General features: G+C 26.6%; 1 protein-coding gene across 2 annotated transcripts in view; it reads left to right on the plus strand.

Annotated features, from left to right (window-relative positions):
- Positions 1–1,089: 1,089 nt before the first annotated feature.
- LOC107456554 (split discs) overlaps positions 1,090–15,510 on the plus strand; it is a 65,729-nt gene continuing 51,308 nt past the window's right edge. For both annotated transcript variants that reach the window (XM_071180662.1, XM_016074447.3), the window contains exon 1: positions 1,090–2,057. The gene's annotated coding sequence lies outside the window, so the exon portion shown is untranslated. The remainder of the gene's footprint in view (positions 2,058–15,510) is intronic.

Consider the following 15,510-nt stretch of genomic DNA (forward strand, 5'->3'; position numbering starts at 1 on the left):
GAAACTTTTGATCGAAAGGAATTTACTAGCATTGCTTACTTATTATGTCGATAATTAATTCATTAATTCGAAGTTATGTTAATAATGAATAGTACTTACAAAGGAGTTATATAATAATTTGATTATAGTTCTTCTCATTTCTATGTCCTATTTATAGGGAATATTATTCATCATTGTTATTCATTATTTGTTCTAAGACTTTAAAATTAATCACAATAAATTACATTTCGAGATCATCTTTTCGATGCAAAGTTCTATATTTCTTTTCTCATATTTATTTATAATAAAAAGGTAAAAACCTTTTATACCTACATATTTTGACTTATATAGCTGTGTTCATATATCAGAAAATGAACCCTTTTTTCTTTGCATATTTTATTTAAATATTCAGATTTTTTTTAAAAATGCTTACAAACGCTTCTTATTTTCATTTAAGTCTCTTATTTAATAGAACACAAAACCTTTTAAAGTTCTTTTGGGCTTCGAATAAATATTTATTAATAGTAAGTAATGCATAACAACACAAATATATTTAAAGTAATTTTCATCAAGAAAATATATTATGTGCGCCACATGATTTTGGAATTTATTTTACAACTTGATAAAGATTCTAAGTATGCTAAAATTAAGAAAACATTTAGAGAATAGCTCTTGAATCACGTGAAATTGGGCTATAATAATAATATTGAAAACAGTTTAATTAGAAAACAACAGTTATAATAACATCTTATCTTTCTTCCCTTTCAAGTTACACCTTATATTAAAACAACTCAAATTCTACTGCTTTGAAATAAAATGATTCGTTCCAAAAAGAGAATTGATATAATTTTACAATCGTTTTCTAATTTTTCTTTTAAACTTCTGTTTTAGAGTATTAATACGAATATGAAGATAGTTTTTTTATTACAATTTTTTAAGCAGTATGTTCATAATTAAGTTCTAATTAAAGTTATGCAACAAACGATAAGTCTATACGTTTTCAAGAAAACAACTTTATTTTGACCTTGAAATTCGAAATATTAGTACAAACAAGTATTAATAAACGTTGAAACTTAAAAGCTTTATTCAATAACTTTTTTTAACATAATCATTGGGAAGATTTGTATCATCGTGTGGCAACAAGGCACGATTTCTAGGTTTTTCGCTCAAAGCCTGGCGTTCACAGCGCCGTCATTACATCGTCTGCTCTTCGAGAGAGGAGACTCACTTCGATTTGTGAGGGTGGATCAAACGTTCGGCGGAAGGGGCTACGCGCAGACGACTTTGAATTGATTTAACTTAGTTTTGAGGACCAGGATATTGGATTAATATTCGTCAATTAATCTCCGCTGCTATCAAGGGGTGACACGTTTTCCCTTTTGAGAGATTTTACTTATATTTTTTATATGGTATCTTTCAAATGCAGAGAAATAGATTAATTTAATAATATACCTTTTTATATCAAACTTAAAGCCTTATTTACTCCGTGTTTCTTTAAATTGTTGTTAAAATATTAAACAGTAAATCGTTTTCAAAAGCATATCAGCGTCAAAAAAAAAAAAGTTTTTTGAATCAAAATATATATTTTTTGGACTTTTTAAAGCTTCTATGAGGAATAAATAAGGTTCTGTATTGAACGAGCACTCTTTTTTTTAATGCTTGATAAATGCAGTTTTTCATATCATTTATTAAAAAAAGCTGCAGTGTCGATAGATACAAAGTTTTTCCAAATTAAAAGAGCATTCTGATATAATCATCGAATTGAAAGAATAAAGTTTTTATTGTCCAATATAACATGTTCCCACCTGGCAAAAAGTAAAGTAACAAAAGTGAAGTTTTGTGCAAGTTGACGCAATGCCTTGGATGTGTATTTTAGGAAAAGTTTGCAAGGAACAATATCGAGATTTTCTCAAGTTTTTAACCACCAGTGTTTAAAACAATGTGAAAATAAAAAAGAGCAATTTTTATGAACTGTAATACGTGTCAAATGCGTTTCCCACTTGTGATTGTAGAGCAAATATTTAAGATTAACAGCTGAAGAAATATGGATTGGGATTATTATTTGAATATGGAGCTGGGTAAGTAAATGAATTAGACGTATTTAAATCTTTCTTAGATAAAAATAACATAATTTACTCTTTATTGATCTTAAGCTTTCCTTATTGTAAAGGAATTCCATCAGTGAAACATTTTCCTTTAACTTTTTTCCTCTTTTTGCTTGTAAAGATGAAAAGAAATACATGTTTATTGATGTATTTTGAGATAAATTAATACATTGTAAAATTTGGTCGAATTATACAGTTAAAATAAAAGAAAAAGGTCATAAAATGTATTTCATTTAAAAAATCCTCCATTATTCATTAGAAAAAAAATATATATTTGAAATATATAATGTATTATTATATAGTACATAAATAAAAGTTCAACTAAACTAAACTATTTCGTTTAAAATGCAATCATTATTCATTATTGCTTTTAAAAAAAAAAATTTTAAATGTTCGTAATTTAAAAAGAAATAAAAATTTAACAAACATAATCACCAAATATGTTCGTTACTTTATGTAACGAACATCTTTGACGAAGATGAATGAAATAAAGTGACTCAGTTCAAATATGTTAAAACTGAGAAGCTTATTTAATTCGTATTTACTATGTTAAATCTTTTAAAGTTTCGATACAATACATTTCAAAATTATTTCTGTGAAAAAACACATACTTTTTTTACTTCAAGAAATAGTTTATGACATTTTTGTGTATTGTAGTGTACATTTAAAAAAAGGAGAATTTTATTTGAAGAGTGAAAAAACTATTTTTTTTTTCTTATAAAATATTATAAATTAAAATTATTTTTCATTAAACTAGTGAGAAGGTTAGTTTTTGTAAAAAAAATACTATTAGTTGAAAGCAAAATTTAACACATTTTCTGATAATAAATGATAATACCACACTTGCTTATATTTATAGCTATTAAACAGAAATAGCTTTTGCGCACTATTTTATTTTAACTGAGTTAATATTGTTTTATTTGTATTATTTTCTTCAAATGTTTTAAAAGTATTCTCTTTTATTTCATTGAAAAAACTCAATAATATTTTAAATTGAAACTTTTTAAATATTTTAATCTATTATTTATTAACTTTTTACAAGATGTTATTTTTTATTAATGGTAACTTTTTTCCAAGAACAGAAGCAATAATGTTTCATTATATCCTAAGTATAAAACCAAAGAATTTCTTTCTGTTCTACAATAAATTAAAGTACAAAATTTTTATTTATTTCAATTTTTATTGATATCTATCAATTTTCATATAAGCGTTGTTACTAAATCTCAAGTGGAGACAATTTTATTATTAAGAGTGTTAATATGTTGTCGCATTTTTGCTTAACTATTTTATATTAAATGGCTCTAAATAATTGTACTTTTTATTCTAAAATTTCTCATGAAACGTTTGTCTAAATTTCACTTTCTACATAAACAGCAGACGAAAATTATTCTTGGAACAAAATTTCGAGTACGTGTATAATCAATTTCTGCGTTTTTAGTTACAGTAATGATTACATATAAGTTTTAATTCAACAGTATGTAAAAAGTCAAATTTTAACTCAAAAATCTGTTCGTTTGTTTTCTGTGTGCATATTTTTATATTTTTGTTATTGGAATATATATACATAAACATATCTGCAAAATAAATAAGAATTTATTTTGCTTTAAAAATGTTTTTACTTTTTTAATTTATAAAATTCTAAATTTTTATTGATTACTGGAAAGAAATTGTAAATTTACTTTGTTAGAACAGTTTTGAAGTTAGTCACATTTCTATATCTAAAATTGATTTTGTGTTGCAACCTTCTGAATATAGCTTAAATATAGCCATCTAAATATAAGACTAGAACAAAATGAAATGTAGTCTGAAATGATATTAAGTTTATGAAATAATAGTGGAATCGTATTTTTCAAGCTTAAAAACGAGCCAATATTGAAGATCGATTACTCGTAGTTGACTTTCCCCCATGGTAACTCTGCGGTGAAAGTAGTTTTACAGTAAATTCCGCTATCTCCTTGGTGAAAGGACCAATCAGGGAAAAACACTTTATGTACTAGTAGGTATAGGGTGCATAAATATTTATAAAAATAATGAGTCCACGAATTTTTTTCTTTAGTTTTTTTTTTAACGTAAAAAAATAGAAAAAGCATTATTTCAAGTAACAAGGTTAATACATATGAACAAAAAGTATTAAATAATTTAAGTGTTATGAATAAAAATAACTGCTCTAATAAATAATAAATATGTGTGGAAACTGGTGTTATTTTCGTGTTACTTTTTTTTAAAAAAGGAAATATAATTTACACCTTTAAAAAAACTGTGATAATTTTTTCAAAATTATTAATGAAAAAAACCTGAATATTAAAAAAAAAAAAAACATTAAGTCAAAAATATTTTTTATACAACATAAGTATTTAATACATTCTTTTGGGTTTTTCTGTTTAAATTTAATTTTATTGATAATGAAAGTTTTTTACAAAGAAATAATGAAAGAGAGATTCACGCAAATTATCATAAAAAAATAATAAAAGTCTTCTATATGAAAAACATAATAAAAAATAATAAAAGTCTTCTGTATAAAAAATATAATAAAAAATAATAAAAGTCTTCTATATAAAAAATATAATAAAAAAATAATAAAAGTCTTCTATAAAAAAAATATAATAAAAAATAATAAAAGTCTTCAGTATAAAAAATAATTAACGTCTTAAGAGACTGAAAAAATAATTAAAAAAGCCTTAAACTGGATAAGGGTGGTGAAACTTTTAAATTATAATTTCTCATTAACTGTATTCAAAATAATTCTTTGATAATAAACATGTTTCAGTTAAACACAGTTTAGTTTTAAAGACAAGTGTTTTAAATTTTATTAATTATACAGTTATTGTATATCAGTAATGAAGGAAGATTTGTTCTACCGAGTGTAACTTAAAATAATTAATTTTTTTTTCAGTAGTTTTTGTGATCTTAACTAGTTTATTCTGTTTTGAATAAATAATCGACAAATTATCACTCAATCTAAAACATTTATTAGCAATTTGAGCTTTAAAAAATAACTTTGATTTCATTTGTTCAGTGATTAATTTTTAATAATTAAATTTTAATCATTTTAGTAAAAAATATTTACTATTTTAGTTATAATATTCTTTTTAAGTATCATTAAGTATGGTTAAAACAATTTTTTACACGCTTTGGTTGGTAAGTGCAAAATGTGATTTAAATCAAAAGAGTCAGCTTTAAATTAAATAAATCAGTTTTTTTTTTTTTCAAATCATAATTTTTGCTAACTTTGGAAATTATTGTTAAAAATGTTTTTAAAAAATTTTAAGCTATTTTAAAATGAGTTTTCAAACAGCAGACGAGTTATTTGATAATAAAATTTTTATATAATTTGGTTGTTTATGTCATCCATATAAATTAAAAAATAGAAGGAAATTGACGTTAGAAGGAAATAAACGTCAAAAACAATGAAATTAACTTTTTTTCGTAACAGAAGTGACTAATCATTTCTATTCTCTTTTTTATTTACGATATGTAATGAGTTATAATCTGCAAGAAACAAAAACAATAATTGCTATTTAGATTAAATATACAAATAAATGATGCAAAAACAAAGTTTATTTTGATGCTCAAAAATATCGTTTAGATTCATTTGTTTCTTCCATCTAAGGATGCAATTAAATTAGATTAATTATTTAAGTTTGTGACCATTTTCTCTTGTTAAAGTAATAAAAAATTTTATTTTATCATTTTCTGAAGGGTATATCCAAATTAAGTTTCGAACATAACTCACAAACCTAAATCTTCTAAATCTACATAATCATCGCTATCCACTAAACTTTTCATGTCTATAAGCTTTTGAAAATATAACGTTTAAGTTCGCATCAAATGGTCTATAGATCAATTAGATTGATTTATTAACAGCACATAGTATATTTCCTTCAGCAATCTGAAATCGAAAAAAGAAAAATCGTTTTTATTATTTGTTTTGCTTCCGGGAGGCATCCCATGTGTTAACCAAAGTGAAACGATCGTTGAACTTCATCGTCATTGACACATCGTTTGACTTGAGATAGTTAATGAGGTGTGGAAACGATCGCAAAAAACGACAACCACGCGTTTAATTCGCATGATGAAGTTCGCACGTCGCATTATCCATTTCCGTATTCTTACATTAAACTCATTCCACATAAAAAATAAAAATATACTATGGCACGAAAAAATCTTTTCTTACAGAAATATTTTTAATAACTATTAATTGTTGATATTAAACTAAGCTTTATTAAATAACTACTTAAAATTACTAGCTACAAGTGAAAGGCAACCAACAATAAAGAATAGTCTAAAGTCTTAGAGAAGGCCAGAGCTCTGCAAGGGCTATAGCACCAGGATGATGATGATAATTTAAATATTATATTCTCAACTTAACTTGAGGTTATGTTTAATTGCTGAACTTGAAGCACTATAGCGATAAGAAACACCTTTCCCAAACTTGATATTTTTGTATCTAATTTTTCCTCAGTATTATTTGCAAATAGGTACTTTGCAAGTTTATGGAATCTGTACTAGATCACATCAAGATACGTAAGAAAGATATCTTGTTGCTTCCTCTAAACTCATGCTATTATTTTTATTCTTTTTATTCTCTTTTTTACCAAAAGCGTCCTGAAAGACACTCTGAACAATTTTAAAAAATGTAGCTTTCTATCAGTTCTAAGATGTTGATGATAACGCATTTTGCATTCCTTGCGTATTTGCTTGTTTTTTTCCTGTGCGTGGTATTTTTCGTGGTTTTTGGACAATTTTTCATTTTTCAGATTTCTTTTTCTTTTTTCTTTTTAATCATTTTTTATAAATTTTATATGATATTTTTCGAAGCATATTTTGCTTGTGAATTTTCTTTTTCATGTATTAATATAAGTTTTGTATTGAAACTTGTTACATTTGAAATCATTCAATAACAAGTATAGATGTTAAACGAAGTTGTTAAAGATATAAAAAATTTGATTTTGGATAATAGGCAATCTTTTAATTTGAACAATATTAAAAAAAAATCAATAAGGCAATGCAAATTTAGTGTTAATGCAGATCATAATTAAAAATTCATAACTATTTTACTCAAGAATTACATATTTATTTTAATTATCTTAATTTTTATTAAGTTTATAAATGCAAATTACGTTTCATAGTTTTTATTTTATGAAAGAAACTAATATAAAACATTTTTGCTAGCATTTCTTAGGACATTATTTTTCGTTTTCCTGTCATTTCTGATGGTTTGTGGAGTCTTTTTTTTATAGAAATTTTAAGTCATCAAAATCCTAGCATTACTTATTACATTGCTCAGAGATCTATGGAGATTTGTCTCCATAGATCTATGGAATCAAGATCTACGGATATATACAGAAATAAATAAATTGTAAATAAATTATTGAATTACCGTATACAATAAATAATAAGAACAATTATTCCGAATGAAATATATACAACACAAAAAGGAAAAGATTATCTTTAAAGATTGGATTAAAGTCATCAAAATCATAGGATACTTATTACATTGCTCAGAGATCTATGGAGATCTATCTCCATAGAAATATATAGAAATATGTAAATTGTAAATAAATTATTGAATTACCGTATAAATTAATTAATAAGAATAATTATTCTGAATGAAATATATACGACACAAAAAAGAAAAGATTATCTTTAAAGATCGGATTAAAGTCATCAAAATCATAGCATTACTTATTATATTGCTCAGAGATCTATGGAGATCTATCTCCATGGATCTATGGAATCAAGATCTTTGAAAATATATAGAAATACATAAATTGTAAATAAATTATTGAATTACCGTATACAATAAATAATAAGAGCAATTATTCCGAATGAATTACATACAACACAAAAAAGAAAAGGTTATCTTTAAAGATCGGATTAAAGTCATCAAAATCATAGCATTACTTATTACATTGCTCAGAGATCTATGGAGATCCATCTCCATGGATCTATGGAATCAAGATCTTTGGAAATATATAGAAATACATAAATTGTAGATAAATTATTGAATTACCGTGTACAATAAATAATAATAATAATTATTCCGAATGAATTACATACGACACAAAAAAGAAAAGATTATCTTTAAAGATCGGATTAAAATCATCAAAATCATAGCATTACTTATTACATTGCTCAGAGATCTATGGAGATCTATCTCCATAGATCTATGGAATCAAGATCTATGGAAATATATAGAAATACATAAATTGTAAATAAATTATTGAATTACCGTATACAATAAATAATAAGAATAATTATTCCGAATGAAATATATACGACACAAAAAAGAAAAGATTATCTTTAAAGATCGGATTAAAGTCATCAAAATCATAGCATTACTTATTACATTGCTCGGAGATCTATCTCCATAGATCTATGGAATCAAGATCTATGGAAATATATAAAAATACATAAATTGTAAATAAATTATTGAATTACCGTATACAATAAATAATAAGAATAATTATTCCAAATGAAATATATACGACACGAAAAAGAAAAGAATATCTTTAAAGTTTGGATTAAAGGAAGGGCTTATACAAGAACACAATAAAATATAAACACCCCTCATCCAAAAATAATCTTTATTGCCTGTAGGCGAGATAAAAACACATCCTTCCACCCATCTCTCCAATGGAGGGTTTCTGTGAAGGGGGCAAGTACTCCCCCACTAAAGTCATCGAAACGTGTTAGCCATTGGCAATGTCAGAACGATATTTTTGGAAGGCCATTAAAGTCCAGGCTTTTGAGACATTCTGTCTGGGAAGAATTTTTAATGGATTCTACGTGTATATGGCAATAGAGGGTGACTTGAAGGCTTGGCAACCACTGGATCGATCGATTGAGAATAATCCGCCTCTAGATAAACGACTGCTGGTGCGAACGTTGTGGCCAGGAAGGGGTGTTTGTTTTTATATAAAGCCTAATTTCTCAACCTTTTGACGATTGAAAATTAATTTAATTTTAATTGGTATAAAACTATTTGTTATTGTGCTGAAATTGCGATCATTTATAATCTGGATTGCAAGTTTATCACGGGGAAAATGGACTGAAATTCGTGGAAAAGACGCGAAAAATTTCACCAAAAAACCTAGACGTGGTACAGACAATACAATAAAAATAATTAAAGGGTTTTTTAAAAAAATTTCTCCTTTATTTATTTGTTTTATGCATTTCAGTGTGCTTTTCGACACAAAGGATTTATTAATTTCATTGCCCAGTGCATGCTTCTAAAAATTCACTGTCGGAAAGTTAAAGGAATGAAGATAAAAACATCAAAGACTGAAACTAATTGTATTTCGTAATTGAATTGAATTTGCTTTAATTTTTATTATATAGCATGTTTTATCTATAGTTTTATATAGTGAAAATTAAACATATATATAGTATATATATTTAATTTTTATTATATATTGAGGTGGGGCTGGATCGTGATGTATAACTAAATTCTCTTTTAAATGCTAAATCCCTTAGAAATACTAAAAATTCCCTACTGTAAGGGTTCATTCTGACATTCCTAATATCACATTTAAAAACATTTTCATGCAAATTGCAGCCTGTTTAAAAATTCATGGGTTTAATAAAGAACATTAGTAAACATTGACAAATTTGTCGATATCTAGAAGTAGATAAAGCAAACATCTAGACGAAGATAAATCTATTCATCATCATACTGAAACTACATGATAATTTAAAATTCTTATTCATTTGGAAAGTGAAATGGTTAAAACTATTCATTAAGTATTAACCTTAAAGTAGAACTATTGATCTAGAAGTAGAGCTATTCATATGGAAATAGATATAGCTATTCATAATAAGATAAAACAATTCATCCTCATATTGAAAGTGTGAGATGATTTATATTTTAGCATTTGTTACTCGATCTTTTTATGCTTGGACTAAATATAATTCTTCTAAATATATAACTTTCGGCTACATAACACATAGGAATTGCAAACTTGGTAATAAATCTCGGTAATGAGTCTAGAAACATTACTGAAATTTAGAAAAATAATAAAGAGAAATAATAAATTAAGAAAAGGCAATACGTTAGAATTAGTTAGAAAGTTAAGATGATAAAACTATTCATACTGAAATTGTGTGAATATTTAAAGTTAGTTCTTATTCATTTGGAACGTGAAACGGTTAAAACTATTCATCAAGTATTCATATAGAAGCATAACTATTCATCTAGAAATAGATAAAACAATTCATTATAAGATAAAACTATTCATCCTCGTATTGAAAATGTGAAATTATTTATATTTTTCCTCGTATCACTCGATTTTTTTTTTTTTTTTTTTGCCCGGACTTCATGTTTTTGTTGCTAAATATTTAGTTTTTGCTTACTAAACACATGTGTAAACTATAAAAATAATAAATATAAAGTCTAGTAACACAAACGAAATTAAGAAGTAATAAGTTTAAGTTAGAGTAAGTTCTTAGATTTATTTTGTAAGTCTTTCTAGGCTCTTTTGATCTTTGATAACTACCCTTTTTATTTCATAAACTCTTTTATTTAATGATTCTTTTATTTATTAATTCAAAAATGGTTCTTACAAAGAATATTATTTTAAGGAATGTGTTTAAGGCTGATTTAGGATGTTGGACCTACTTTTGAGAAAATCAATTTAATTTTTTTTTTAATAATTAAAAATAAATGTTTAGTGTTTTTATCATTTTATTAAACTTACAGAAGGACATTTGCTCGTATATACCATTAAAGCTTTATAGTTAAATAATTACTTAATTAACTAAAAATTTATTGTATCACTTAGGGTTAATTATTTTTCATTGTTGAAGCTAGATCCACAGTAAAGTGCTTTTATTTTACCATTGTTCATCTCAATTAATATTAAACGAAAATGCAAATAATGATGGAATTAAAGAAAGGTCTTAATTTCGATTTACATAATTATTTATAAATAGTACTCCGAAATATTAATCATCAACAAAGAAAATAAACAATAATAACTGAGCAAAATTTTATTTCTTCCAATCGCTTCTGCATAGTTTAAAATATCTTGTTCTCGAAATATTTATCTTGTTTTCAAGTTATATATGATATAAAGTTTCATTCCGAATGTTTATGTGTATAAAAATGGCGCATTTAACCCTAGCATAGTAATAGTAATAATACAGTAGTAATAATAGAAATTTTTGACGCATTCAGAAAATAACGTTTTGTGATGCCGTATGATTGCTTACTCGGAAGGCAGAAGGTCGCATGGAATCGATATCGGTTTTAAAACAATTTCAAATAGTGAAATGATTTAATAATTTAAAATATAATATGCTTCGAATTAATACTTTAATAACTATTATTTAACTTCATAATGGAATGAAATTGTCTTATATTTGACTACATGATTAACAAACTTTTTTCAAAGGTGACATTTTTTCTTCACGCTTTTCTTTAGTATTGTTTACATATAACTACTTAAAAATTTCTGGAAAAGCGCTGATCACATAACTTCTTAGAGCCAGAAGAAAGTTTTCGTGTTTTTCATCAAAAAAGGTTCTTAAAAAAACGCTCTACTGAAAGTTTTCAATAAGTGGCTTATTATTATATTGCCCCAAATACTTCAGTACTGACAGATAGAGCCTTGGTGGTACAAGGGATAGAATGCTATTCCCTCCCAATGAGGTGATGCTGGTTTGAATTCCAGCGATGGCTGGTCGATACGAATTCGGCACCCGGCTCCCACCGACCACAGTACCGATTTTAATATCCTCATTGGTAGACGGATCTTGGGTTAGAGCTCCCTTGCGCATTAGGCTAACCGTGGGAGGTTTGCGTGGTTTTCCTCTCCATATAAAGTAAATGTGGGTAAGTCGTTTCTCAATACTTGAATCAAGAGTTCCCTTATCTTCTGGATTGCGTTCAAAATTACAAGGCTACGGAGATGAACATTAATAATCGTAAATAAAAATTGAATCTGCTGTTCAGCGTCGGTTATAAAATTACATAATAAAATACTGACACTTAATTGAATATTATCTTTACATGTAAATTATGTCTGTAAAAAACTGAAGGTGAAGTATTTTTACACTGAAACAATATTTAAATGGTCCCTTTTCATGCAGTAGTCCAAATTATTTTTTGACTTTATGCCAGACTGTGCGAATGAAAGGAAAACTATTCATAATTCTTTTCTTTTTTTTAAAATTCAACATCATAAACTGGGTTTGATAAGGCGATACACTTCTCCATTCAGAAAAACCCTCTATCATTTGCATTTTTTTCAACTCTAAAACCTTTTCCCGTCATGTGCATAGAAGAATAAAAAGAAGAAGAAAAAATCACTTCAAACAATATTTCACGGACATTAAATGTCAACGAAGATACATGGCACGCCATTATCCTTAATGACACTTCAGTATTTTGAATGAAAAACATGAATTGCTAAATGTGAGCGAAACACATGAAGATTTTGTATCCACATTAAAAGTTATTCATTTCTACAATTTGCCGCGGACCAATCAACGTTGGATAATTTTACCGCGGCCCGTAGAGGGGGGGGGGGAAGAACGCTGATTGTTTATATTTTATATGGTCTTCATTTAATAACTTTAATTGAATTTAAGCATCCCTTTAAAATAAAATACAATTACATGCGTGGTATTGATACGGATTTAAGTGACGGTTCTCAACTCCGGGTTAACCTCTTGTCCATGAGAAGTCGTACAAACCCGAAAGCGTAAATGATTCCTTGATTCGAATAATTAGTTTGAAACCAATTTGGATCAGTGGTTTTAACCGATTGATTTGAATTATTTTATAGAACTATCCACCACTTAAAATATTTTGTATAACCCCCTCTACCCAAATATTAAAAATGCCTTCTTAAATAATCAAAATATTTTTTAAATTTAAATTAGAGTTTTAAAACTACAAAACTTTTAAAGATATATGAAAAACAAATATCCCCTCCAAGAATATCCATGGCTACTTGCTCTCTTGGTAACCCCTTGTGGTCACAACTAAACGCTAATTTACAATTCAGCGACCTTTAACTACTCGATCGCTTTTCTGATGATATTCCTTTTGACTGTAGTTGGTCCCAATTATGATACAAGCTTTTATTTCTTTTAAAATGTGTGAAAAAAATTTCAAGAATCGAGTTCTTTATTTATTTATTTAGTTATTTATTTTTTATTTAAAAAAAATACTGAAGAGTGAAGCGGCTCGTTAAAGGCCGCTGGATTGGAAAAACGCTCCCTTTGACTGTAAAGCTCTTTTCATCAGTGAAAAGGAATTTTTCTCATCACTGACTAGCGGCCCATTGCTAAAACTTCAAAATGCGTTTGTGACTCTACATCGCTGTTAAAGGCGGATATTTTGCAACCAGTTAAAAAAAATTTTTCATAAATGTCAACTCTTTTTATTATTTGTCATATTTTGTTAATTTATTTCCCTTTAATAAAGTTTTATAAAAAATTATTTGGTCAGCTTTTTTTGCCGCATTCTGTATAATTGTTAGTAACTTAATGATACGTTTTTTTTTATTATTATAAGCTATGAAAAATTTGTGGAAAAATGTTCTTGTAAACGATTGTTCTAATAATTTCTTTACAAGAACATGTACAAAGATACTTACTTCATTAATAAAAAAAAGTAATTTTGTATACTGCTTGCAAATATGTTTTTCTCTAATTATATAATCATAATAATAATTTTGGGATATAGGTACAACGGAAGCTCAGAAAGAGTACATCCTAAAAGTGACGTTTGCTTTAAAAAATACATATTATTCGAAATTTTTAATTTAATTTGTCCTTCCCCCCCCCCNATTGAAGAAAAAAAACTTTTCCCCGTTGTCATTTGATTGTCTTTTCTGAACTATTGGTATATAAAAGTTCTTTGTGTTTATGATATGTTGCATTGTTTTATTCAATGGCGTACTTTGTCCGCGTGACATTGTCGTTAATGACTAAGCAATTAGAATTCTCCGAATTCTGTCTTTATTTTCAAGTTACTTAAGTGTGTAATTCTAGAAGCCTTACTGAAGAAATTTTTTTTTTCGGAATTCCCTTCATTGCGTCAAGAAATTCAATAGGCAACCTCCTCTCATCAGGTTGCATCAATTGACATTGCTACATATTATTGCATCAACAACATAACAATGATTTTGGCTTTTAAATCGTAAAAATACAGCTTGTTTAGAAGAGAAATTTTTAATGCTTAGATTCTTTGGGCTTATTTATGTTGTCATTTCGATTTCGGTTGCTTCTCATTAAAATTATTTTAGTGAGTAAGTAATAAAGTTATTAAAACATTGGAATAGTAAAATTTTCGAGTTATAAGGGCCAGGTTTATTTTCCATAGCATAAAGGAAAGCTGAAACGTAAAAAAATTTATGAGGTGTTCCATATGACTACTCTTAATATATAATTTTAGAATTCTCATGAATACCAGTTAACAAAATATTTACATTAAGAGTTTAGAAGTAATATTAAGAGAGAAAACAAAGGATTTTCAAACGTTATGATCATTATTCAGGTATTATTCAGAACAAGAACCTATAAAACCCATTCAAAACTGATTTCCAATTTTTTTTTATAAAGAAGGTTTATTTTTAAGCATGTTGTCTTTTATACCATTGATTATATTTAAAATTTGTTTTAATTCCTCTTTTTTTTCAAGTTTAAAATTCTCTTAAAAAATTCCAGTTAACAAAATATTCACATTAAGAGAAAGTAAATATTATAAGAGAAAGCAAAAGATTTTCAAGCATTCATAAATCATTATTCAGTTATTATTCGGAGCAAGAGCCTATCAAAGACGATTTCTAATTTTTTAAAGGAATTTTTTTAAGCACACCGTCTTTTAAACCATTGATTATATTAAAAATTAGTTTTTATTTGCTTATTTACTTTAAGTCTGCATTCATTTCTTGCAGTTAGGCCCTGGGACACTGATATCCCATTAGTCTTTATGAGTGGGACGAATGTTATCCAAAGGTAACAGATGATAATAAACTGAATGATAATAAACTAAACGATGATATACTTTAAAAATTATGCCTGTTATAAATCAAAACAAAATAAAAAGATATAAATAATAAGTATATTAAGACATTCACTTTTTCTTAGCTCTATTTCAATTGTTTTTGTCACAAAATTATTCATAAATCTTCACAAATATTTGATTTCTTCAAAGCTATGTGTCATAAAAGTTTCACAAGTCTGACCTACCATTCAGATAAAAAAAAAATTTCAAAAAACTGTCATGTGCAACTCTAATGTTAAAATGGAATCTACTTAGCCCAACAGTCTACTTAGGAGATATATTTGCCATAAGGTTCGAAAGAATTAAAACTATCTCAAACCAGTACTTTTTATAAATAAATTAGTTCTTGATGATTTAAATCCCTCCCTTACTTTCCCTGACCGCAATAACAATAGGTCATAACGTTTTTAT

This window comes from Parasteatoda tepidariorum, chromosome 5 (assembly GCF_043381705.1).
Source record: "Parasteatoda tepidariorum isolate YZ-2023 chromosome 5, CAS_Ptep_4.0, whole genome shotgun sequence".
NCBI classification, from domain to species: domain Eukaryota; kingdom Metazoa; phylum Arthropoda; class Arachnida; order Araneae; family Theridiidae; genus Parasteatoda; species Parasteatoda tepidariorum.